Raw genomic sequence first — 27,404 nt, 5'->3', positions numbered from 1 at the left:
TGAATGCTTTAGCACAGATTTGTGACCTTCACTTGGTTCCCAGAGCTCTTACATCCTACTGAAACCCCCGACCTGGAGCTGGCTGGGGGGTGCTGCCAAATGTTGAGCATCACTGCCTCATGTTGGGATTGAAATTTGTCACAGCACAGGGCCTGTTGGTGGCAGCTGCAAAGCCAGAGGCATTGGCTGTGCCAGAGGACAATATGGGGGGATGGACCCACAGGCCCACTGGAGCCTGGCATGGGTGCCCAAGGTGGAACTTGTGGGTATCAACCCCCCAAAGCTAACTGGTGCTACTCATGGGTATCTGGCCTTGAGGAGAGGTTGAGGTGGGAGCTGCCAGGTTCACAAACTGGAAAGAATGGTCAGTGCTGATGACTCCATGAGGCTGCCCACCAGGAACTTAGGGTGAAAGTGGTCTTTACACTTTGGGGTGGGGTTGCAGGACCCAAATGTGGGTCGGCTGGGGGTGCCTGTGGCTGAGGCAGTGCTGCCACTTGTGTTTTCTGAAGGGCTTGATCAGATGGGAAGAAGGCACTGGAGCCAGCGGTTGCCCACAGAGGAGTAGTGGGGGAAGGGATGTGTATTCATCAGGGTGACCCCAAGGTTGGAAGATGGTAGGAAACCAAGCCTACAGATATGCTGGTTGACTTGTGGAATTCTTTTTTTTTTTAAATTTATTGAAGTATATCACTTATACACAAAATATATAAACAATAAGTGTATAGTAATAGTTGTGAAAACACTATTGCAAAACAAACATATATAACATCATATGGGGCTCTCATACTTCACTCTGTCATCAGTGCCTAGCATTGTTGTGAATCATTTATAACTAATGAATAAAGAGCATCATCAAAATATTACTACTAACCAAAGTATCTTACATTTGGTGTATTTTTCCCCTAACCCACTCTTTTATTTTTTATATGATTTATACATTTACAGGCATAAACAATGTATATAGTAAAAGTTGTGAACTTACAAAACAAACATGCATAACATCATACAGGGGTCCCATACATTAACCCAACACTAACACCTTGCATTGTTATGAGACATTTGTTCAAATTATGAAAGAATATTGTCAAAATCTCACTGACTACAGTCCTTATCTTTCATTTGGTATGTTATTCCTCCAACATACCCTATTATTACTTTTTACATTTTTTTATGACAAAGTTGTAAGCTTACAAAACAATCATACACATGTGCAGAATTCCCTTATAACAATACACCACACTGTGGTGGCACATTTGTTACAAATTATGTGATGATATCATCAGATTATTACCAGGTCCATAGCTTACATTTGGCACACTTTTTCCATAAACAGTACATCCTAGGCATACATGCATAAATGGTACATTATTACTGTTAACCACAGTCCATAGGTCATTCCAGTTGTATATTTTTTATGCTACTCCAAATTCCCACCACCCTGCATTATGTATATCTGCAGATGTGTATCTTCTCTAGTTCACAAAGGACACTCTTGCATCTGTACCATCAACCACAATTTTCATCCACCTCCGGGTTTACTGTGTTATTCATTCCCTAGAATATTCTCTAGCTTCCTGTGAATTGACATATACATCCCTAGACTACACTTTTCAGCCACATTCCCATTTATACACCAACTGTAACTCACTATAATATATTACCATCAACTCTCTGTATTTCCACCCTTTTACAGTAGGGTTAATTAAAACTTTTATGTACATTAAACATCAGTAGTCCATCTCAGCCCTGCTCTTAGCTCCTTTAAGAATCGGAGGGTGGAGGAAGGATGTGAGCCGATGTCTGCAGGGGTGGAATTTAAGACGAGATGGTGGTAAGTATGAACACAAAGAAGAGATAAAATGGGGGCAAGGGGTTGCCTTTGGTTGGGGCTTTGCGGGTTTGAGGGTGAGGATGGGCGGATGGGTAATATTGCCCAAAAGTGGGGGGAGGGAGAGGTAGCATACGAACACAGGAGAGTGTCAGGTGTTGGTGGAGAGTAAAATGCCAAGAAAATCATATCAAAATATAATAAAGTGGGTTACCTGTTTAGAATGCTCGGAGGGGAGGGTCTGATGCAGGATGGGCTCCTGGGGAATGTCTAAATGCTCATTCTGCCAGAGTGGGTGATACCATGGGGTAGAAACCCAAGTAGTGAGAGTGGGGGTGGACCCACATCCTGGGGAGGACTAATGCCATCAAATAGAGGGAACTGTATCCCTCGAGAGAAAGGGTGGCTCCCAGGGCATTGGGGCAGTCGAGCAAGTTAGGCCCTGAACACTATTCCATCTATCTCTGGAAGTGGCTCCTCGGGAAATGGAGGTTGGCTGTCACTGTGGGCACCAAGGTGGAAGGGAAAATGGACGTTAAATGTGTGGAACCAAGGTAAAGGGGGGGTAAGAGAGGAGTTTCGTAAGAGTACACAAGGATGGATATAAAACATGTAATATTACACCATAACATATAGGAGATGACAGACTGATAATGTAAACCATAATGTAAAACATAGAATAACTAAGAATTTAAAAAACTGTGTATCCTAAAGTATGCACCACAATGTAAGCACAGATGTCACCTTGTTTGAAAGCTATTGTCTCAGACTCTGTACATCACGTTAAGTATATATGATGTGAATAGGGTGTAAGAGTATCACTGTGGAAGGGAAAAGGTTTTGTGGTGGATGTATGGGAGTGCTGTATATTATATATCTGCATTGCTGTGGTCTAGGGCTCCTGTGAAGAGAAGTTCAATAATTAGGGGAAAAAGAAAAAAGAAAAAGATAGGATGTAGAATTTTTTCCAAGTCAACACGTATTCTATATCTAACCTTTAAACCCATCGCTATATGCCATTTCCTAGTAAGGGACCCTGACATTATATTGGGCTTCAAATTTCAGGGAGTTCTGGATCACAGAGTGGTTCAACAATGGCAATGGAGGAATACTGGTATAGGATACCATTGACAGGTGATATATGGCTGACAGGGAGCTGTACAGAACATATGTCCAGGGTGCATGGTAATGTTTGGATATACTCATAGTGGCAACAATTAAAAACCACAGCAGGGGGGGTACTGGGTTCCTGGCCAGTGGTGCTCTGTCGTGGTCCCTAGGGGAGCAGCGACAGTCTCCCAGGTGCAGCGGTGGGGACCGGGAGGGAATGAGGGTTCAACAGTGAGCCCCTGATGCTAATGACTATGCTTGTGAGCTGATAAGCCCAAAATAAGAACAACGCCTAGAGCAGCATTGTGCCTGGGAATTTCCTCCTGTCAGCCTTCATGTTACTCAAATGTGGCCAGTATCGAAGCCAAACTCAGCATGTAAATGCAATGCCTTCCCCCCAGTGTGGGACATGACACCCGGGGATGAGCCTCCCTGGCACCGAGGGACCTCTATCAACTACCAACTGATGATGCAACTGGAAAATGACCTTATACGGAAGGTTCAATGCAGATCAGCAGAATATCCCTGTCTACATAAAATAACATGACTTTAAAATGCTGTTTGACCTAATGTAAGGGGGAAATAGGAGAAATGAGTTTATATGGCTATGAGTCTCTAAAAAAGAGTCTGGAGGCTGTCAGAAGGATTCCCCTTATGCACAACTGAGCAGAGTCTGAGAGACAGATAAAGCAGATACAACCCCCAGGTATTGGTTCCTTTGAGGGCTAAAGAGACCCATGGGAGTTATGGTCATGGCAGATGGGGTTAACTACCAGGTCAGATGGCCCCTCTTTGGAACTGGTGTTTATGTGTGATGAATCAGGACTTAGATGGGATCTCTCTTCATAAGACTTTCATGCTAATGTCCTGGAGTTGCAGTTAGTGTTGGGGTTTAAGATATATTTAGGGGATTTGAATCTCTGGACTGACAATGTGATAGCCAGGTCCTGAGCCTCAACAGACTCTAGCACCTACAATCTGATTTATTGGACTCACCACACTCAGCTAAGATGGAGTTGAAGAAGGACAACCACCACACCATGGAGCCTAGAGTGATTACAACTGAAAGTGGGAGGATTGCATCCAGCATCCATGTGGAAAATGAGCCTCCTCTTGACATAGAGGTGCAATGGACACAACCAATGTCCACATAGAAAAGGTGGCATTGGGATTGGGAAAAGTGGACATGGTGGCTGATGGGTATGGGGAAAGGCAGGAAGAGATGAGAGGTGGAGGCGTCTTTGGGACATGGAGCTGCCCTGGATGGTGCTTCAGGGGCAATCACCAGACATTGTAAATCCTCACAGGGCCCACTGGATGGAATGGGGGCGAGTATGGGCCATGATGTGGACCATTGACCATGAGGTGCAGAGGTGCCCAAAGATGTACTTACCAAATGCAATGGATGTGTCGTGATGATGGGAATGAGTGTTGCTGGGGGATGAGAGGTGGGGTGGGGGTGGTGGGGTTGAATGGGACCTCATATATATATATATTTAATGTAATATTATTACAAAGTCAATAAAAAAAAGAAAGTACATCACAGGATTAATTAGTAGAGCTAACATATAGGTAAGACAGTGGTTTGTTTTTTGTTTTTCTTTTTTTGGTGTAATGAGAATACTCTAATATTGATTGAAGTGATGAATGCATAACTCTGTGATTATACCAAATGCCATTGATTGTACATTTTAGATAAATGGTATTGTTTATGAACAAACAAAGTAATAGGGTGGTTTGAGAGGATGAAAAACACTTCATCTTAAGATTTATTCAATAAATATTCATTGACCTATAAGGACAAAAAAAAAAAAAAAAAGAATCCACCACCTGCAGCTGTGCTCCAAAATGTGTTCACCCAGTGTGATGAGTGTGCCACAATGATGGGGGAGGTTGTTGGTGTGGGAGGAGTGGGGTAGGGGGTGTGGGGAGTACAATTTTTAGTGTAACATTTTTTGTGATGTATATATCTTCAAAAAATACAATTTACAAAAATGATGGGGTTGGGGCATGGGGAGTGGATTATATGAGAACCTCTGATGTTTTTTAATGTAACGTTCTTTGTGCTCTATTAACTTTAATTTTAAAAAAGTATTAAAAAAAAAAAAAAGAATCCACCACCAACCACCAGGTTTTGAAGATATTTTCCTACATCTTCTTTTAAAAGCCTTATGGTTCTTGAATTTATATTTAAGTTTTTGTTCCATTTTGAGTTAATTTTTGTATAAGTTGTCAGGTAGGGATACTTTTTCCTTCATTTAACTATGGATATCCAGTTCTCCCAGCACCATTTGTTGAATGGACTGTCTGCCTGCCCTGGATGGGTTTGGCAGGCTAGTCAGAAATCTCTTGACCTTAGATGTGAGGGTCTGTTTCTGAAACCATCAATTTAGTTCTATCGGTCTCTGAGTCTGTCTTTATGCCAATACCATGCTGTTTTTAACCACTGTAGCTAGGTAATATAGTTTAAAGTCCAGAAGTGAGAGTCCTCCCACTTTGCTTTTCTATTTTAAGATGTTTCTGGCTTTTCAGGACCCCTTACCCTTCCAAATAAATTTCCATTTATTTTTAAAATGCTGGTGGAATTTTTATCAGGAATGCACTGAATCTTTATATCAATTTGAGTAGAATTGACATCTTAGTGACATGTAGTGTTCCAATTAATGAGAATGGAATGTTCTTCCAAATATATAGGTCTTTTTTAAATTTCTTTTAGCAATGAGGTGTGGTTTTCTGAATACAAGTGCTTTAGAATGTTGGTTAAGTTTATTTGTAAGTGTTGGGGTTTTATCTGTCATATTTTATTTTTACCACTGTTTTTAGATTTTCACTTACTTTGACTGATATAATCTTCATTTTTAGACTCTCTTCCAAACCTCTCTTTCCTGTTTTTTCTTTACAGGCTATAACACACCCTAACCTTTACTGCAAAGCTGGTCTCTTGGTTATAAGTTCTCTCCTTTTCTTTTTATCTGTGAATATTGTAAACTCACCCTCAATTTTTAAAGACAATCTTGCCAGGTGTAAGATTCTTCTCTGGCAGTTTTTCTCCTGCAGTATCTTAAATATATAATACCACTGTCTTCTTGCCTCCATGGTTTCTGATGAGAAATTGGCATTTAATCTTATTGGGTATCCCTTATATATTTTGTGTTGCTCTTCTCTTGCTGCTCTCAGAATTCTTTCTTCATCTTTGGCATTTGACATTCTGATTAATATGTATCTGAGTTGGTCTATTTGGATTTATTCATATGGGAGTTTCATATGGGATTTCATATTCATATGGGATTTATTCATATGGGAGATTTATTCATATGTTGTGCTTCTTGAATGTGGATATCCATGTCCTTCAATAGGGTTGGTTAATTTTCTACCATTATTTCTTCAAATATTCCTTCTGCCTTTTTTCTCTTCTCTTCTCTTCTTCTTCTGGGACACCCATGTCACTGTTTGCATATCTCTTCCTATCATTTAGTTCCTTGAGACCTTGTTCAATTTTTTCCATTCTTTTCTTCATCTGTTCTTTTGTCTGTTTTATTTCAAAGGCCATTTCTTCAAGCTCACCAATCCTTCTGTCTCCTGAAATCTGTTATTATATGATTCATGTGTGTTTTTAAATTCATTTATTGTTCCTTTCATTCTGATAAGATCTTCTCTTTTTCTATGTATTCTTTCAAATTCTTCTTTGTGCTCATCCAATGTCTTCTTAATATCCTTAATCTTTTTAGCCATCTCATTGAATTTGTTAAGATTTGTTTGAACATCTATGATTAGTTGTCTCACCTCCTTTATGTCATCTGGAGGCCTATTTTGTTCCTTCAACTGGGCTGTGTCTTTCTGTTCCTTGGTGTGGATTGTAGTTTTTTTGTTGGTGTTTCCACATCTGACTTGTTAGAAGTATTTATTCTGGATGCATTCTTTCTCTTTAGTCTAGGGCTTCCTGCCCTTTCTCCCTTGTTGATTGTGCAGTAGGAGCCAAGGATATAGTTGGTGCTGTGAGCTGTGGAGGCTCAGGCTGCCCTCATTTCCCCAGGGACTGATGAAGCTTCTCCCAACTTTCTCCTTTGCCAGGTGTTGGGACAAATCCACAGCTGTGTGTAATAATCCAAGTTTTGCAGGCCTCAATTGTGGTCACCCAGAGTGGCTGATTAAGCTTCAAGTCCTTTTCTCCCCTGCCTAGGGGAGATGGAACTGCAGGTGTGGGCAATAATCTATGCCATGCATGTCCAACATGACTGTAGTTGCCCCAGTAGAGTTCCCACTATTCAGTCTCCTCACTGAATGTACCTGCAGTTACCTGGAGAGGGTGGTGCAGGCTCCATCTGCTTGCTCTCTGCTAGAGGTGGGGCTGAAGCCTGGGCTAGGCCTGCAGGCTAATCTGGGTGAAAAAAGCTGGTCTCTACCAGCACTTTGATTTTCAGGTAGCCCAGCTTCATCTCATGCTCGGGGCAAAGTCAAGTGATATCTACTGTCCTCTTTCTGACTTGGATAGGTGAAAACTTTAGCTGTTTTTAGGGTTGTACTTCAGCCTGCTGAATTTACTAATTAGTAGATGAAATTGGTGACCAAGCATCTCTTCCTTCCCTGTTTTTGGGAAATAGAGTTTCCAATTCCAGCCACAGAAGAGCTCCTTAGATGGCTTGCACCACCAGTGTAGGAGATAACTGGCATCAATTGTGTGGACTGTATTTTTCCAGAGAGGCTGGCAAAGTTCCCTCCAACTTTCTCCATGCTGGAGGCAGGGCTGGGGCTTGGGCTAGAGCTGCAATCTGATCTGGATGGAAAGAAGTTGGTCCCTACCAGCACTGGGATGTTCAGTCCATCTGCCTCCCTTGTGCCTGGGGTGGAGTTAACATGGTGGATACCAAAATCTTCTGACTTGGATAGGTTCAAATTTTAGCCATTCTGAGGATTATACTTTCACCTGCCGAAATTACTAATCAATAGCTGAAGCTGGTGTCCAGTCTTATCTTCCTGCCCATTTTTGGGAAATGGAGCTTCCAATTCCACCTGCGGAATACCTCCTGAGGTAGCTTGTGCCTCCAGTGGAGGATGGGCACTGGCCTCCAGGGCATGGTGTGCTCTACTTTTGAATCTTTTCTGCAGATGGGCAGTCTCCTTCCTTCCATTCTTTCAAGGATGCTGCAGGATACTCTTCTGGCTTCCTGGAGTCCCCAAACAGGTGCTTTAGATAGTGTTGTGTGATTACTAACTGCCCTGTAGCAGGAACTGACTCTAGGAACTCCTTACTCTGCCACCATCTTGTTAGTTTTCCTTGAATTTTGGATATTTTATATATAGGTCTAAAGTTTCCTTTTACATTTTTGTTATTTATGTTTCTTTGTTGAGAACTATCTTTTCTTTCATTCCAGGAGGATTTACCTTTCTCATTGAGCAGAGACTGCTTTGTCAGATAATTCCTTCTCTGGTTCATTTGGGACTGTATTGGCTGATTGTTTTTTCCCCTGGAGAATAGATGAGATTTTTCTTGTTCTTTCTACATTATGTTGTATAATTTGGGATGATATCTTGGTTGTGTGTGCTTATTATATAGTTAGAGACTTCTGAAAGATTGTTTTGACTAGTTGGTCTACATTATGTTGTATAATTTGGGATGATATCTTGGTTGTGTGTGCTTATTATATAGTTAGAGACTTCTGAAAGATTGTTTCGACTAGTTGGTGCCTTGCTATTCCATATGAATTTGAGGATCTTTTTCCATTCCTAAAAAAAGTTTGTGGAGATTTTGATAGGTATTGTATTTAATCTGTAGATTACTTCAGATAGTACTAATATTGTAACAATATTAAATCTGAAAAAAAGGACATATATCTTGTCATTTATTTAGGTCATCATTAATTAAAATTAATTAGGTCAGATTTAATTAAGTGCTTTGGAGTTTTCAGTGTATGAGCCATTCATCTCTTTATTTAAATTCATTATCAGGTATTTTATTCTTTTAGAGTCTATAGTGAATGAAATTTTATGTAAGACAGTTTTTATTTTTTCAAATATACTTAGATTACAGAAAATGTTACACAAAAAATAGAAAGGATTTCTAAATGCCCCATTCCAAACACCTCCCACCCTTCCCCACATTAACAACTTCTTTCATTAATGTGGTACATTCATTGCAATTGAACACATTTGGAGCATTGCCATGAAGCATGGATTATAGTTTATATTCTTTATACTCACTTTCACTCAATTCTTTAGGATATATAGTGGCCTGTATCTGTTTTTGCAGTGTCATTAAAGACAGTTCCATGTTCCAAAAATGCCCCCATATTACACCTCTTTTTCCCTTTCTCTGCCTTCAGCACCTCCAGCAGCCACTGTCTCCACATCAATGATATAATTTCTTCCATTGCTGGAATACCAATAAGTCTATGGTAGAATAGCAGTAAGTCCACTCTCATCCATATTTTATTCCCCAATCCTAAGGATTCTGGGATGGGGATACCTACTCCACCTCTAATTGAGAGGAGGCTTCAGTCCTATATGGCTGATGGATGGGACTCTCTTGCTTGCAGTTGTAGACTCTTGTTTCCTTGGTATGGTGGTTGTCCATCCTCGCCTCCTTGTTAGTTACCCTGGGTGATGCCAATGAACTGCAGAGTAGGTGTTGCAGCTACTGGAATTGATGTTTAATGCCCATTTCAGATTGTTCTTTCCTGGTATGGAAAAACAAAACTGATTTTTTTTTTAGTGTTTATCTTATACCCTGTAACTTTTCTGAATTTATTTCCTGTAGTAGATTTCTTGTGCATTCTTTGGGATCTTCAATATGAAGGATCATACCATCTGAGAATAGTGGTAGTTTTTTATTTCTGAATTGAATGCCTTTCTCTTTTTTTGCCTAATAACCCTGGCTAGAACTTCCAGTTTAATTTTGAATAGAAGTGGTAACAGTGGGCATCCTTGTCTTGTTCTTGATCTCAGGCTTCATTCTTTCATTGCAAGCTTTCATTCTCATGTTGACTATGATGTTAGCTGTGAGTTTTTTGTATTTACTTGTTATGGTTGTTACCTTTCATTTCTGTTTTTCTGAGCGATTTTATTATGAAATCATGGTAGCTTTCATCAGAAGCCTTCTCAGTGCTATTGAAGTGATCATAGGTTTTTCCCTCCTTTGTTTTAATGTGGTGTTACTACAGTGAGTGATTTTCTTAGGTTGACCCACCACTGCATTCTGGGGATATGTCACCCTTGGCCATGGGGTATAATCCTTATAATATATGTAGTTTGATTTGATTTGCCAGTGTTTTGTTGGGAGTTTTTGCTTCTATATTCATATGGAAGTTATTCTTTGTCTTTTGATGTGTCTATCTGGTTTGGTATTAGAACAATAGTAGCCTTAGTTTTTTGGAAGAGTTTGGGAAGGATTGGTGTTAATTCTTGTTTGAATGTTTGTTACAATTCTCCCTGAAGTCATCTGGACTTTGACCTTTCCTTGATGGGAGGTTTTTGATTATTTATTCAATCTCTTTGCTTTCATATGTCTGTTAAGATCTTTTATATCTTCTTGTGTCAAGGCAGGTTATTTTTATATTTTAGGAATTTGTTCATATCTTCTCGGTTATCTAGTTTGTTGATATATGAATGTTCATAGTATTCTCTTATAACCCTTTAAATTCTGCCAGGTGACTGTTAATGTTCCCACTTTCATTCCTTAAATAGTTATTTGCATCTTCTCTCATTTCTCTTTGTTTGTCTGGATAAAGGTTTGTCAATTTTATTAATCTTTTCAAAGAACCAAAGTTTGGTTTCATTGATCCTCTCATTTGTTTTTCTATTTTTTATCTCACTTGTCTCCACTCTATAATCTTTATTATTTCCTTCCTCCTACTAATGTTAGGTTTGGTTTTCTCTTCTTTCCTCAACATATGAAATTAGGTTATTGATTCTTCCTTAATATAAGAATTTATAGTTATTTTTCCTAGTGAGTACTGTCTTGCTCCTTTCCATAGTTTTTTGCACATTAAAAAAAAATTTCTCTAAGAATTTTCTGATTTTCTTTGTAGGTGGATTTCAGAAAATTAGCCCATTAGTTATTTAAAAATGGGTCATATATTTTCCACTTAATCGTATAATTCCAGTTTTCTTTCTATTGATTTTTATATAAATCCATTGGGGTAGGAGAGGATTTTTTGTGATTTCTATCTTTTAATTTTTGTTGTCTTGTGCCTAGCCTGGAAAATGATCCATGGACACTTTAGAAGAATGAGTATTCTATTGTTGTTGAGTGGTGTTCTATATATATTAGGTGCAGTTTGTTTTTAATATTGTTCACATCCTCATTTTCTGTTCTGAAACTCTGTCTTAATGATTGACTCATTCTTTTTTTTTAAGATTTATTTAATTTCTTTCCCCTTCCCCTCAGTTGTCTGCTCTCTGTGTCCATTAGCTGTGTGTTCTTTTGTGTCTGCTTGCATTCTTGTCAGGTGGCACTGGGAATTTGTGTCTCTTGGTTGCATCATATTGCTGTGTCAGGTCTCCCTTGTGTGTGGTGGCACTCCTGGGTGGGCTGTGTTTTTCATGTGGGGTGACTCTCCTTGAGGGGTGCACTCCTTGTGCATGGGGCACCCCTACACTGGGGGCACCCATGCATGGCATAGCACTCCTTGCACATGGCAGTACTGTGCATGGGCCAGCTCACCACATGGGCCTCAAGGCCCTGGTTATGGAACTCTGGACTTCCTATATGGTAGGCAGACATTCTATCAGTTAAGGCACATCCACTTCCCTGATTCATTCTCTCTCTCTTTTTTTAAGATTTATTTATTTATTTATTTATTTCTCTCCCCTTGCCCCCCCCCCGGGTTGTCTGTTCTGTGTCTATTTGCTGCATCTTTGTCCGTTTCTGTTGTTCTCAGCGGCATGGGAATCTGTGTCTCTTTTGTTGAGTTATCTTGTGCCAGCTCTCCATGTTGACGGTGCCATTCTTTTTTTTTTTTTTTTTTTTAATTTTTAATTTTTTTATTTTTTATTGACTTTGTAATAATATTACATTAAAAATATATATGTGAGGTCCCATTCAACCCCACCCCCCCAACGGTGCCATTCTTAGGCAGGCTGCACTTTGTTTCACACTAGGCGGCTCTCCTTATGGGGCACACTCTTTCCGTATGGGGCTCCCCTGCGTGGCACGGCACTCCTTGTGCACATCAGCACTGCACATGGGCCAACTCCACACAGGTCAAGGAGGTCCGGGGTTTGAACCGTGGACCTCCCATGTGGTAGACAGACACTCTAACCACTGGGCCAAGTCTGCTTCCTGTTGATTCATTCTTGAAAGTGGTGCTTTGAAGTCTCCAACTATTACTGTATAACTATTTTGTCTTTCAGTTTTGCCAATGTTGTTTCATGTATTTTGTGGCTCTGTGTATATATGTTGTCTATTGCTATACCTTCTGGTGGATTGACCCTTTTCTTAATATATAGTGTCCTCCATTTTCTTTTGTTGTAGTTTTGGACTACAAGGCTATTTTATTCTGCTAGTAGTTTAGCCACCCCTGCTCTCTTCTAGTTACTCTTAGTATGTAACATTTTTTTCTTTTAAAAATTTCCAAACTATTTGTTTCTTTGGATCTAAAGTGAGTGTCTTGAAAATAACATAGGTGTTTGAAGTATTTTTTACAATACATTCTGCCAATATGTGTATTTCGATTGGTGAGTTTAATCTACTTCTTTATTTTTTAAAAGATACTTAGATTACATAAATTATGTATAAAAAACATAGGGGATTTCTGTATGCTCCCCTCCATATACCTCCCCCATTTTCCAACATTAACGTCCTCCATCAGTGTGGTACATTCATTACAGTTGATGAACATATTTTGGAGCATTGCCTCTAATCATGGATTATAGTTAACATTGTAATTTATATTCTCTCCCACACATTTTATAGGTTATGGGAAGATATATAATGGCCTGTATCTGTCATTGCAATGTCATTCAGGGCAATTCCCAAGTCCCAAGAATGCACCCATTTTACATCTGTTTTTCCCTCTACTTTCCCTCAGAACCTCTAATGGCCACTGACTGCCTTCACATCAATGATATAAATCTTCCATTGCTAGAATCACAATAAGTCTGTAGTAGGATACCAGTAAGTCTACTTTAGTCCATAGTTCATTCCCCCAGTGCTGAGGATTCTGGGATGGATGCCCATTCCACCTCTAATTGAGAGGGGGCTTTCCTCCCATAGAGCAAGATGCATGAGAATATCTTGCTTACAACTGTAGACTCTTTATGTTTCTTGGGACCATTGTTGTGTCATCAACCCATCATTATTGTGCCATCATTTTCTAGTTAGTTGTACTGGGTGAGTCCAATGAACTGTTGAGATTCAAAGCCCAGCTGTGACATGGACAGTCCAAAGACTGAAGTCTCTTGGGTGTACACCTTATAATCTATTTATTTTGAAGCAAGTACTTTGAAAATCAGGATTCATTTAGGCATTTTAAATTCATTTTTTATACATCTTATACTTTTTCCCTTCATTTTCTCCATTCCTGCCTTCTTTTGTGTATAGTTGATCTTTTGTAGTGAAACAGTTTTTTCCCATTCTTATTTCTTTTTCTGAAATTTTTTAGATATTTTATTTGTAGGGTTATGTTGGAGTTTATATTTAACATCACAAATTGATGATAACTGTCTTTGAATTGACTTGAACTTACCTTCAGTTTCAACAGTAATAAGAAACTAAAGGGAAGCAGATTTGGCCCAATGGTTAGGGCATCTGCCTACCACATCTGAGGTCCAAGGTTCAAACCCAGGGCCTCCTGACCCATGTAGTGAGCTGGCCTACATGCAGTGCTGATGCATGCAAGGAGTGCCCTGCCACGCAGGGGTGTCCCCAGCATAGGGGAACCCCACAGGCAAGGAATGCATGCAATATGGAGAGCCACCCAGCATGAAAAAAGTGCAGTCTGCCCAAGAATGGTACCACACACATAGAGAGCTGACTCAGCAAGATGACACACACACAAAAAAACACAGATTCCTGTGCTGCTAACAACAGAAGCAGACAAAGAAAAACACACAGCAAACAGACACAGAGAACAGACAACAGGGGGGAGGAAGAGAAATAAATTTTAAAAAATCTAAAAAAAAACCCAATAATCATATGCAGAATGGAAACAACAGGGTACAATAGAGGCAGAGAGAACAAAGACCTATATTTAAGAGTGGGAAAAATATGGAACCAGGAAATACCCAGAATTAAACTGCCATATTTTTGAGCATTTTACAGAAACTACAGGAGAGACAGCTCTGTGAGGTTGGGAAAGCTATTCTGAATCATAATACTGCCTACAAATTCAAGGGGGAAAATCATATAAATTGACCAATAGAAAAAATACTCATGTCAATCGACATACAAAGGTAATAGAGGGCAAAAAAAGGAATAAATGCAGAGTAACAGCATAGAATGAAATGAAAAATCTTCATTTCAGTGTCCTTTATGTTGTAGTTTTTCAAAAAAACATGGCATAAGTCATTAAGAAAATAAAGGAAGGTATTAAAAGACATCAGATAAGAAATAAAAAATGAAGGGACAGAAATGTGGAAAGAAGATGGAAAAGAAGAAGGAAAAATCACTTCAAAATGTAATGCAAGCTAGAAGAAACACAGTGAATGATAATGCCTTATAAGAAATAGAAATTGATGAAGAGAAAAAATATTCAAGAGAAATAAAAATTTGTTTAAAGATTTGAGAAAAAGTGTCAAAAGCTAATGATAGGTACAGAAGAGCCAGTATGTTAATAACTGGAGTGCATGAAAAGACAAAACCAAAGCAGAGACCTGAAACAAATTTTCTTTTTTTTTTTTTAAGATTTATTTATTTATTTAATTTCCCCCCCTCCCCTGGTTGTCTGTTCTTGGTGTCTATTTGCTGCGTCTTGTTTCTTTGTCCACTTCTGTTGTTGTCAGCGGCATGGGAAGTGTGGGCGGTGCCATTCCTGGGCAGGCTGCTCTTTCTTTTCACGCTGGGCAGCTTTCCTCACGGGCGCACTCCTTGCGCGTGGGGCTCCCCCATGCGGGGGACACCCTTGCGTGGCACGGCACTCCTTGCGCACATCAGCACTGCACATGGCCAGCTCCACACGGCTCAAGGAGGCCCAGGGTTTGAACCGCAGACCTCCCATATGGTAGACGGATGCCCTAACCACTGGGCCAAAGTCCGTTTCCCATAAGATGTCATTTTTGTCTGTAAATAGAAGGAATGCTTTGAAGTTTCTTATTGAAAGTACATACTGAGCACTGAATAAGAATGAATATAATGACAATATATAGTGTAGTAGAATTGATGGGCTTTGCAGAAAAAGAAAAATCATTTGTGCGTTTAGCACAATAGATAGAAAGAAAATTAGATCCCCATCAAGGTTTTTGAAGACAGTGCATTGTGTCAGAAGAAAATGGAGCCATTAATTTTATACCCAACTGCGGCGGCTTGCTCGGTCGGTAGAGGTGGAGTCTGGCTGCGGACGAGGGGTCGGTCCAGCTTTGGATGAGGGATCGGTCCCGCTTGGGACGAGGGGTCGGTCCGGCAGCAGACAAGGGGTCGGTCTCACAGGGGTTGCGCGGTTCGGCTGATGGGGTCACCCAGCAAAGCCGGCGATGAAGGGGCCGCCCGGAGAAGCAGGAGATAAACTGGGGACAAGGGAGGCCAGGCCCTTGTCGGGGGCTCTCAGGACTGGAGGGCGCACGGCAGAAGAACTACCGCGGAGACAAGGTAAACACGCAAGTCCACTTTACTGAGGGAGAGGCAACAGTTTTATAGGGGCTGGGGAAGGCTGATTGGTCGAAGCCACGCCCTGTTCTGATTGGTTGCCGGCGAAATGTCAGTGGGCGGTACTGGACGGGGGAGGGGTGGTGGTTAGGGATTGGCTGTCGCTGTTGCTGGGGGAAGGGGCAGGGTTTAGGGATTGGTGGCTGCTGTTGCTGGGGTGGAGGGCAGACTTGAGTTTCCCGCCCACGCCTGGCTGTTGCTGCTGTCAGGGGGAGGGAAAAGGGCAGACTGGATTTTTCCGCCCACACCTGGCTGTTGCTGCTGTTGGGGGAGGGGAAAAGGGTAGACTGGATTTCTCCGCCCACGCCTGGCTGTTGCTGCTGTCGGGGGGAGGGGAAAAGGGCAGACTGGAATTTTCTGCCCTGCGCCTGCGCAGGGAGAAGGAAGAAGAAGGGTGCCGCCCCACAAGGCATCGGGTGGCGCCATCTGGGAGGAGGGGCAGCCGTGGAAGCATGGCTGCCGAGAAGGGGAGACCCGAGGTCACTCTGCGCCCATGCCAAGCTTCCTTCAGGGGTGGCGGTGGGCCCGACCAACCACCCTATTATGGGGGCAGTGGAATTAGGCCTACCGCGGCCGCTCCCCTCGCCAGGCCAGCAAACCACACTTCAGCCCGAGGGGTGACCGCACCCAACAAAATTAATTTGCAAGTATAAAAGACAGGAAGTCCAAGTTATACTGTTAGACCCTGGGTAATATTGTTCCCACATTCCCTTCCAGCTGAGTGAACAAAGTTCAGTAAAGGTATGTTTAGAAAAACATTGACCTGAGGACAGATGCTTAATTAAGTATTACATTTACAGTTGTTCCACTATGACTAAATGAGGGTTGTATGAGAGTGTCTTTGGTGAAAGCTACTAGGGAAACAGACATAGGATAATTCAGGAAGTTCTAACTCTCTTTAGAGTGCTTGATAAATATTAAGAAAACTTGTAGGAGATAAATATTGTTTAATATAATAATACCTAACATTAAAAGTAAAGTCTCTAAACCTCACTTTAAATCTGTCAAACTAAAAACCAGACTTTCACTAAATCAGCTGATTAGAGAATGGGTATAAGGGGTTGAGTACTGAGGTTTCTCCATTTCATGGAATTATGCCTTTCAGTCTGCAAACACCAGCTCCTCTGAGGCTCTGGCAAAGACCTTCAGTTCATGCATGGTCTTTGTAGCTGTTGATACTAGGATCTGGAACACAAACACAAGTTCTAGAATCTGGAAAGGCACAGATTAATGGAAGAGGAAGCTGTATACAGTGACCCTACATGCACCTACAGCTCTCTTGCCCAAATTAAGGAGCCATTGGATGGATGGCCAAGCAACTAAAGGGCTTTTATGGAAAGCGTTTCTGTCCCCTGGGTAGAAGTTGTCAGGGCATCTTTACCTCCTGTGCCTATTTTTACCAGCTAGTTCCCAGCTCCACTTGCATGTTCACATAAAAAGTTAATTGCAGTTACCTAGTGTTCCCCTCAGTTTTGCTGAATTTCCTGAAATGCCAAAAAGAAAGCTAGAAAAGCAGTGGATTCCATATACACTTACTTCCCTTCCCTTCTTCTGACCTGCTCCACATTTCCTCTTCTTTCTCTTCAACACTTCATTCTTCCCAAGTCTCTTCTCTTGAACCAGTGCAGAATAATTTTTGGAACCAGACTTGCTCTGGAACAGTGTTGACAGCTGGGGGAAGGAAGAAAACATTTGTGCCTGTTGGAATGACCCAGTGCAGGAAAACTATGGCCTGAGGAAACTTCACAGGGAGGGGCATTGGTAGAGTCTGGGGGACAAGGCTGACCTGTCTCACTGGAGCTGTGGGTTCTGAGAAGAGCAGGGAGCCCTGGGCCCTGTGGTCCAGAGATTCTGTGGTGGGTCTGGTTCATTCCAGGAAACCATGTCAGCAGGAGTGTGAGAGCCAGTGTGTGGAACAAGCCAGGCAATAGCCCCTTCACACAAGTCCTCCAGAAAGCCTGCCAGGCCTTGGGAAGTATTGAGGGGCAGCTGGACAGCAATCCCTCTCAACTGAGAACAAGTTCAGGTTTTATTCCTAATCCTTGAATTTTGGATCTGGGTGTAGAGTGGAGGCTAGAAGTGTGTTCAAGGATATGCATCCCACTGTCCCTCTCCAGGACACACACTCACACCCCCTCCCCTGCCCCCACATTCACAAGCACACCACTCAGACTTGCACATAGACAGTCCCCAGTCCCTGTACACAGAGTCCATGCCATCTAAGGGAACATTGATGCTTGTAAGACCTAGTTCTTTACCTGGAAACTCTCTTTTCTTTAGCCATACCCCAATCTTCATTTCTTCTGGGATATGGAAACAGAATGACTCTCCAGACAAAGCCAGCAAGAATGCTCTGATTTTCTTATGCAGATATTTCCTCAAACATGAGTGCTTCCAAAATATGTGCTGTTTTTGCTTCTGCTTAGTGTCATTCCCAATTACAGAAATGAAAACTCCATAGTGGATCATGCTGTGTAGTGTTTGCTCAGGTACTTTGTTCCCTTGGTGCTTTAGAAGAACAGATGGGAAACTGTGGTCAAGTCGAAGACCCCATAAGCAAGTGGAGGGACATCTGTGGTAGGGCACATGCTTTGCTTGAACATAAATCTCTCAAGTCCGTTTTGCTTTGTGATTATAAAATTCTTAATCAGTGGAGGGAAAAATTTTGCTGAGGTAAAGACCCCAACCACATAGTTTATAATCTGCTGCCTTTTGTGGATGCTCTTTTAAAGAAGGGGTCAGTTTGAAGAGGACCGCACTCGACACTTGCCTCTCCTAGGAAATTGTATGTATGAAATATATTATACGTAATTAGATAACCTTATCTGAAGTCAATGGAAAGAGAAAGAAACAAAAAGGGTAACATTTATATCTTAGACAAAGAATAGTGACCTCACCTCAGCATTAGTTGGGCTACCTCATCTTCTTGGTTTTTGGGAAGCTCCACTATCATTTATTCCTTGGGAGCTTGGATGACACAGAGTATCTGTGAGCACACTAATTGTTTAACCATGAATTACTCAAGTAGTATTCTAGCCTTGGGCAGGAGGGTAGAGTGGAGTTTGTGGATTAACAAGTACCGTATGAGCTGCTGCTGGGCCATCCTTCTTACTGTAAGAAGAATAGCAAAGACAATAGAAGAAAAGAATTGTAGTTAATGGCAATCTAAAATAACTTGTAATAATCAGCCTACAAATGGTTCTAAAATTCAGTGACAGGTTTCCATGGTGCCTCCCATTTGTTCTGTATTCACCTAAATTTCCAAAATTGGCAGTGTCTTCTTGACATCTTCCAGATCATTTCAATCTCCATGTATCCACAAATGCTGACCCTGCAGATATTGTATGTTCTATAGGAATTTCCCTAATGAATAATGACTTTGAATATCTTTTCATGTGCTTATTGGTACTTGATATATCTTCTGGAGAATTATCTATTCAAGTCCTTTGCCCATTTTTAATTGTTTTTTTTTTCTTTTTGTTGTTGAGTTGTAGGTGTTCTTTTATACATACTGGCTATTTAAACCCATACTAGAAATAAGATTTGCAACTTTTCTGTAGGTTCTTTACACTTTCTTGATAATGTTCTTTGACTGACAAAACTTTTGACTTCTGATGAAGTTCACTTCTGTTTTTTTGTCATTGTTGCATGTATAATTCTGTACCTCAGTTTTTCCACCTGAGGAGGAGGAGAATATATCAACCATTACATTTGTCTATGAATGACTTAATATATATCAAGTATGTACTGTAGATGCTTGGGAAGGTTAATTAAAGGTCCAATGTCTTGCCTGAGATCTCACAACTTAATGTGACTCAGAGCTGGATTCACACCTGGGAGTGGAAACTCCAAGGTCAGTGCCCTATCTATGAAACACAGCTGCTTTGCCAATAAATGACTACTTTATTTTAATCCTTTCTTAAATTTAAGTGTCTGTCAGAAATGGTGTAGTGGGTTGTGGGCCAGTGCCCTTATGGGCAAAATTGATGATAAGGTGGAAGGGTGTATCTATCTGTGCAGTGGCTGGGCATGATGGTGGTGCAGTGAGGCTATTGGGATGGGTGGTGCTGGTCTGCGAGGGGGTAGGGTGGGGGTGGGTTGCACTGTCCATGGAACTGGGGCAAGGGTTGGGGGAGGGAACAGATGAGCTCTGGGGATTAGTGTTGTAGTGAATGGGTGTGACAGTGGTGCAGTGAGGCTCTTGGGTTCAGTGGTGCTGGTTTGTGAGGGGTTGGGGAGGGGAAGGTAAGGTGGGTTGGACTGTACAGGGAACTGGGAGGAGGGTTGGGGGAGGGAGCAGGTGAACACTGGGGATTTGTGGGTATGTGGTTGAAACGACAACATTGAGAATGTTATTTTGGCAAATATGGAAGGGAGAGTTATTGGTTTAGGGTTTTGGATGTGGGGAGCATGCAGGACATGGTACACCTGAGGCAGGCCTCTAGGGAGTGTGTGAGTGTTCATCCCATCATAGTATGTGTTATCAGAGGGTGGAGACCCACATAATGAGAGGGAAGTTGTGGTCTCCTGGGGAGTCAGTCCTGCTGTGTTCTCAGAGTGGCAGGAGTCTCTTAAGATTATAGGCAGTGCCTTAAATGGGAGGACAGGCCAGTGTATGAAGCACTCAGTGTTGTTGTAAATAACTATGAATCTCGTTCTTATGGAATGAAGCATGATGCTTGCCCAGATCCTAAGGGGAGGCAAGAGAGAAATAAAATAGGTGGAACTTGGGGCATTTTTGGGGTGATGGAATTGTTCCACATGGTCTTACAGTGATGCATGCAGGCCTTGTTAAATGTCATCAAAATTTATAAAAGTGTAGGGTCCAAATTATAAACCATAATGTAAATCATTGACCATGGTTAGTAGCAATGCTTCAATATTTGTACATCAATTGTAACAAATGTACCATCCACATGTAAAATGTTATTGATGGGGGAAACAGGAAAAGGGGGAAGATATTGGGTATATGGGAAAACCTATCTTCTGTACATGGCTTTTTTTTTTTAATAACCTAAAGCTTCTCTGAAGGTACAGTGAAGAAAATAAGACTCTGGGGGAATAAATGGAAGAAAATGTCACTGCACATACAAGACAACAGATCTTATAGTGATGAAAGGCACAATGAAAATTTTTTATTTTTAATTTTTTTTTCAATTTTTTTCAATTTTTATTTTTTAACCTATCATTTCATTTTCTTATTCTGTTTGGTTATTTCATTGGCTTCATTTTTTGAATAAATGTTGGATCTAAGAAGGGTTCCAACTGTGGCAGGGGAGGATCAATGGTGTGGGCTGTCAATGATGGGCGATTCATGGGAAGAGGTTCACCTGGGGCATATATGTAAGGCATGTGGTCAAATGTTCATGGGGCATTGTCACAGTGGGTGAAGATTCACACAATAACCAGAACATTAAATTTCCAGTTCTGCCATATTCCTTAATGGGACAGCAAGAACCCCCTGAGTATACAGGCAGTGACTAGTAAAAGAGGATGGGCCATTGATGGACCCTTGATATTGATGACTGTGCTTTTGAACCTTTACTTTTGAAATTGAAACCTAGCTTAGTGTTATAGGCTGCCTAAGAGTTACCTCCTGAGAGCGTCCTTGTTGCTTAAGTGTGGCCTCTTAGCCAAATTCAGCATATAAATACACTATCTTCCCCCTGGCATGGGACATAATGCCCAGGGATGAGGCTCCCGTGCACCGAGGGATTACCACCAAGCACCAAGTAGCAATGCAACTGGACATTGATCAAAAGGAGGAAAGAGTAAAGACAAATGAGTTTATATGGTTAAGAGACTTCAAAGTGAATGGGGAGGTCATGCTAGAGGTTACATTTATGCACATCCTAGCAGGATCTGATTGACTGCCATAGTAAATAATTGCCTCAAATAGCTAGGTTCCCGAGGGCTCTGCAGACAGCCAGACACTATAGGCTGGGTCGACGTTTGAGGAGTTTGGCACCCCGCCATTGGGTCCTACTTTGGAATTTATGCTCCCCAGTGTGACAGAGTTGGACTCAGTTGTGGTTTCCAAACACATGGATCTTCTGCCCATTGTATTTGAGCCTATAGTTAGTAATAGAACTGATAGGTTTATGTCCACAAGACTTAAAGTTTTGGGATTTCTATGTGCCAGTGGACTCCGAAGCTCAAGAGATTTGCAACACCTACTCTCCAGTTCATTGAACTTACCAAGGACATCTGACAAGGAGATGAGAATGGACAACAGCCATTCCAAAGAACAGAGTCTGCAACTTCAAGAAGATAGTCTCATCTGCCTGCCCCTTGGGATCTAAGCCTTCTCTCAGAGACAGACTGGGCATCACCTTTCCAGAATCCTTGCAATTGGGGAATGAATGATGGACTACAGTAGACTGACTGTTATTCTGTTACAGACTTATTGTGATTCTAGTAATGGGAGAACATTTATCATTGATGAGGAAGCAGTGGCCCCCAGAGGTTCTGAGGGGAGGGAGAGGGTATAGGTATAATAAGGGGGCATTTTCAGGACATTGGAATTGTGCTCAATGATGTTGCAGTGTCAGTTGCAGGCCTTTATATATCTTGTCATACTTACAAAATTGTATGGGAGAGAATTTAAACTATAATGTAAAGTATAATCCCCACTTAGTGTCAGTGCTCCAGTAGGTGGTCACCAATTGTAACAGATGTACCACACTAATGAGGGATGTGGTTAATGTGGGAAAGTGTGGGAAGGGAAGGGAGTGGGTCATTTGGGAATTGGGAAAGGGAAAGGTTTTCCTGAGCCCTTTAACCTTCCCAGCCCCCTGGGCCTTCCCTTAGCCAGAGCTCTGAGTGAAGGGCTAGGTGTGGCAGATTAAAAGAATCATCTAGGCTGTAGAACTAAAAATCAGTTTGTCCTCTGGTTCCCCAATTTAAAACTTTTAATGCCTTAAGGTAAAGGCGGTTAATAATCCTGTTATCCCAGAGCCAGATAAAGTAGATACAACCCCAGGTATTAGTTCTTTTGAGGGCTACAGAGACCCACAGTTTCTATGGTCATGGTAGACGAAGTTCAGTGCCATCTCAGTTGCCCTACTTTAGAGTTTGGGTTTTTGTATGACAGGGCTGGACATAGATGTGATCTTTGTCCACAAGTCTCTTCTGGCTTTGTCCACAGCCCTCAGGAGCACCAGGGACTGGGGCCTGATCGACCAGGCAGCTGCGCCTCGGCGAGAAGGCCTATCTGCTTTGGTTTGGAAATCTGGACAGTATCCCTGCGGCATTGCCCGCTATGGTAGCTTGGAACGGCAATCAGTAGGAAAACCACCTGGTTGCGTGGCGTGCTGTGGCAGAGGGAAATGTGCTGAAGATGATGGGTTCTCCCTTTTTTTCCCCCAAAAACGGATGGGTACGACTCGAGTCACTGCCCAGACCACCCATACGTCCGCTTTGGACGGTCACGATGGCCGCTTAGAGTATACCCGGTCCATGGAACACCTGGACCTGTAAGCCCACTTGACCGCAGTGCCTGCCTCAAGTGAGCAGAAATGATTTCCACGCAAGTGTCTCACCACCCAATAGGTAAGCAGTTTCGTTTTGCGTCCCGCGGCCCCAGAGCCGAGAGAAACGCTCGTTGGTCGGTACGGTCCCAAAAAGGAGGGCGAGAGGAGGAAGGGCAGGCTCCTTGCTCAGAGTCGTCGGGGTGCTCTGGGGCCCCTCTCGTCCCAGAAAAGAAAGGCAGAGGAAGAGAGGTCATTGACAAGGGAGAGGGAAGACCCTGGGCCTGTCCTCTCCGGGAGACAGGCCTCTGCAGGCCTGGCCGGGAGCCCAGGCCGAAGCCCGCAGGCCACCGGTGGGAAAGGCCGGGGTTCCCCTGACATAAGGTGGAGGTGACGGCGATGGGAGACAGCATGTCTGTGACCATTGCCGTGGGAGAGACCTGCAGGGCAACGCCGGCCGGCCCTGGCTGGCCCCCCCCCCCCCCCCCCCCCCCGCTGGAGGAGGCCTCGGGGACTTTGGTTGGCGAGGAAACCCCCTCTTCAGACGGGTCTGGCAGCCTGGCCCGACCCAGACCCTTGGCCTGGGCCAGGTGAGCTATGGCATGGAGAGGGGGGCTCTCCCAGCAGCCCCAGAGCTGGCCCACGGGTCCCTTCCCCCACAGCCCCTTCTGCAAGGGGCCCTGCCCCTCCCCCTGCCTTAGAACTCAGCCCTCTGGCCCCCAGCAAGCGTCAGGAAGGAACTATTCCTATCCAACAGTGGCCCCTAGCGGTGGAAGTTTTGGCTCTGACTTTGGGCACCGGAGCCGCTCTCTTGTTCCTGGAGCTTCTTCTGTCTCTTGGCTTTTCACCAGACACACAGGAGGGAACAACTGTCCAGGACAGCATAGCAGAGCTTCTCTCCTAGCCCAGTCCCCACCCGGCAGGCTCCACCCACGTCGGCGACCCCTTCCGTCGCGTCCCCGTGGCCGCCTGCTGGCATTCGGTGTATACATTTTGGAACCCCGCTTCCCCCGGCGCTGGAGGCTTTCCTGGCAGTGGACGCGCTCCCCGAAGTGCATCGGGTGGGTTTCGGCAGGATGCCTATTGGCCGCCTCTGTCCCGGCACTGCCACTGGGGACAACTCCCGAGTGCAGAAAACGCCTCCCCTCCCCCCCAATCCATCGCAACCGTCTTCCCACTCCCGGGCTTGGGCACCTCCCGCCAGTGGCCACCGTCTCCAGAGCAACCAGGAGGGGCGGGGTCGGGGCGAGTCTGCCGGGGGCGGGGTGAGTGGCGCTGGGCGTGGGCGGCCCAGCGGGCCGGGGCGCCTGCGCTTTGCTCCCGGCTTTGCGGGCCTCAGAGAGCGGTGTGCGGCGGCGCGGGAGGCCTAGCGCTTGCCCCTCCCCCTCCCCCACCCCCAGCCCGGGCGCCGTCTGGGCGCCCCGAAAGGAGGGGGTCAGGCGGAGGCAGCGGATGGAGCGAGAGGGGGCTTAGATCCCACAGGGCTGTTGGATGCGGCTCTCCCGCTGGCAGGTGTCGGCACTTTTGCTTCCCTCCGCGGGTGACGACCACGTTCTCCTCCCTCTCAGCTGACCTGGGCCGGTCCAACGAACCTGAGCGCAGGTGGTGCACCTGCGCTGGGGCTCAGGTCCCAGCTGGCACGGGGCCTGTCCAGAGACATGCAGAAGCCTGTCTCCTGAGCGTGCACGCACCCAGTGCCAGGCTCAGCCGCAGCCAAAGTGACGGAAGAAGAGGCATGTGTAGGGAGGCCCCCCTGCAACCGACTCCCCCCACCCACCCCGTACCCCGTGCAAGAGCACGGATTCCCAAGTAGAGCCCACTGGCAGGCCACTGAGGCCCGGAGCCACCTGCCATCAGCAGCGTAGTCCTGGGTGTCCCCGCAGCCCTCAGGAGCACCAGGGCCTGGGGCTTGATCGACCAGGCAGCTGCGCCTCGGCGAGAAGGCCTATCTGCTTTGGTTTGGAAATCTGGACAGTATCCCTGCGGCATTGCCCGCTATGGTAGCTTGGAACGGCAATCAGTAGGAAAACCACCTGGTTGCGTGGCGTGCTGTGGCAGAGGGAAATGTGCTGAAGATGATGGGTTCTCCCTTTTTTTCCCCCAAAAACGGATGGGTACGACTCGAGTCACTGCCCAGACCACCCATACGTCCGCTTTGGACGGTCACGATGGCCGCTTAGAGTATACCCGGTCCATGGAACACCTGGACCTGTAAGCCCACTTGACCGCAGTGCCTGCCTCAAGTGAGCAGAAATGATTTCCACGCAAGTGTCTCACCACCCAATAGGTAAGCAGTTTCGTTTTGCGTCCCGCGGCCCCAGAGCCGAGAGAAACGCTCGTTGGTCGGTACGGTCCCAAAAAGGAGGGCGAGAGGAGGAAGGGCAGGCTCCTTGCTCAGAGTCGTCGGGGTGCTCTGGGGCCCCTCTCGTCCCAGAAAAGAAAGGCAGAGGAAGAGAGGTCATTGACAAGGGAGAGGGAAGACCCTGGGCCTGTCCTCTCCGGGAGACAGGCCTCTGCAGGCCTGGCCGGGAGCCCAGGCCGAAGCCCGCAGGCCACCGGTGGGAAAGGCCGGGGTTCCCCTGACATAAGGTGGAGGTGACGGCGATGGGAGACAGCATGTCTGTGACCATTGCCGTGGGAGAGACCTGCAGGGCAACGCCGGCCGGCCCTGGCTGGGCTCCCCCCCCCCCCCCCCCCCCCCCCGCTGGAGGAGGCCTCGGGGACTTTGGTTGGCGAGGAAACCCCCTCTTCAGACGGGTCTGGCAGCCTGGCCCGACCCAGACCCTTGGCCTGGGCCAGGTGAGCTATGGCATGGAGAGGGGGGCTCTCCCAGCAGCCCCAGAGCTGGCCCACGGGTCCCTTCCCCCACAGCCCCTTCTGCAAGGGGCCCTGCCCCTCCCCCTGCCTTAGAACTCAGCCCTCTGGCCCCCAGCAAGCGTCAGGAAGGAACTATTCCTATCCAACAGTGGCCCCTAGCGGTGGAAGTTTTGGCTCTGACTTTGGGCACCGGAGCCGCTCTCTTGTTCCTGGAGCTTCTTCTGTCTCTTGGCTTTTCACCAGACACACAGGAGGGAACAACTGTCCAGGACAGCATAGCAGAGCTTCTCTCCTAGCCCAGTCCCCACCCGGCAGGCTCCACCCACGTCGGCGACCCCTTCCGTCGCGTCCCCGTGGCCGCCTGCTGGCATTCGGTGTATACATTTTGGAACCCCGCTTCCCCCGGCGCTGGAGGCTTTCCTGGCAGTGGACGCGCTCCCCGAAGTGCATCGGGTGGGTTTCGGCAGGATGCCTATTGGCCGCCTCTGTCCCGGCACTGCCACTGGGGACAACTCCCGAGTGCAGAAAACGCCTCCCCTCCCCCCCAATCCATCGCAACCGTCTTCCCACTCCCGGGCTTGGGCACCTCCCGCCAGTGGCCACCGTCTCCAGAGCAACCAGGAGGGGCGGGGTCGGGGCGAGTCTGCCGGGGGCGGGGTGAGTGGCGCTGGGCGTGGGCGGCCCAGCGGGCCGGGGCGCCTGCGCTTTGCTCCCGGCTTTGCGGGCCTCAGAGAGCGGTGTGCGGCGGCGCGGGAGGCCTAGCGCTTGCCCCTCCCCCTCCCCCACCCCCAGCCCGGGCGCTGTCTGGGCGCCCCGAAAGGAGGGGGTCAGGCGGAGGCAGCGGATGGAGCGAGAGGGGGCTTAGATCCCACAGGGCTGTTGGATGCGGCTCTCCCGCTGGCAGGTGTCGGCACTTTTGCTTCCCTCCGCGGGTGACGACCACGTTCTCCTCCCTCTCAGCTGACCTGGGCCGGTCCAACGAACCTGAGCGCAGGTGGTGCACCTGCGCTGGGGCTCAGGTCCCAGCTGGCACGGGGCCTGTCCAGAGACATGCAGAAGCCTGTCTCCTGAGCGTGCACGCACCCAGTGCCAGGCTCAGCCGCAGCCAAAGTGACGGAAGAAGAGGCATGTGTAGGGAGGCCCCCCTGCAACCGACTCCCCCCACCCACCCCGTACCCCGTGCAAGAGCACGGATTCCCAAGTAGAGCCCACTGGCAGGCCACTGAGGCCCGGAGCCACCTGCCATCAGCAGCGTAGTCCTGGGTGTCCCCGCAGCCCTCAGGAGCACCAGGGCCTGGGGCTTGATCGACCAGGCAGCTGCGCCTCGGCGAGAAGGCCTATCTGCTTTGGTTTGGAAATCTGGACAGTATCCCTGCGGCAT

The 27,404-nt window shown here is 45.4% G+C and overlaps 1 long non-coding RNA gene across 1 annotated transcript in view; it reads left to right on the top strand.

The window, feature by feature from the left end:
* LOC131275388 (uncharacterized) overlaps nt 1-22,149 on the top strand; it is a 50,496-nt gene extending 28,347 nt beyond the window's left edge. Inside the window, exon 3 of the long non-coding RNA XR_009182853.2 lies at nt 21,880-22,149. This is a non-coding gene — a long non-coding RNA (uncharacterized lncRNA). The remainder of the gene's footprint in view (nt 1-21,879) is intronic.
* Nucleotides 22,150-27,404: the final 5,255 nt, after the last annotated feature.

The sequence above is a fragment of the Dasypus novemcinctus genome, chromosome 22 (assembly GCF_030445035.2).
Source record: "Dasypus novemcinctus isolate mDasNov1 chromosome 22, mDasNov1.1.hap2, whole genome shotgun sequence".
Lineage (NCBI taxonomy): Eukaryota > Metazoa > Chordata > Mammalia > Cingulata > Dasypodidae > Dasypus > Dasypus novemcinctus.
The sequence above is the reverse complement of the archived record's forward strand: the minus strand, read 5'-3'. Positions and strand labels throughout refer to the sequence as shown.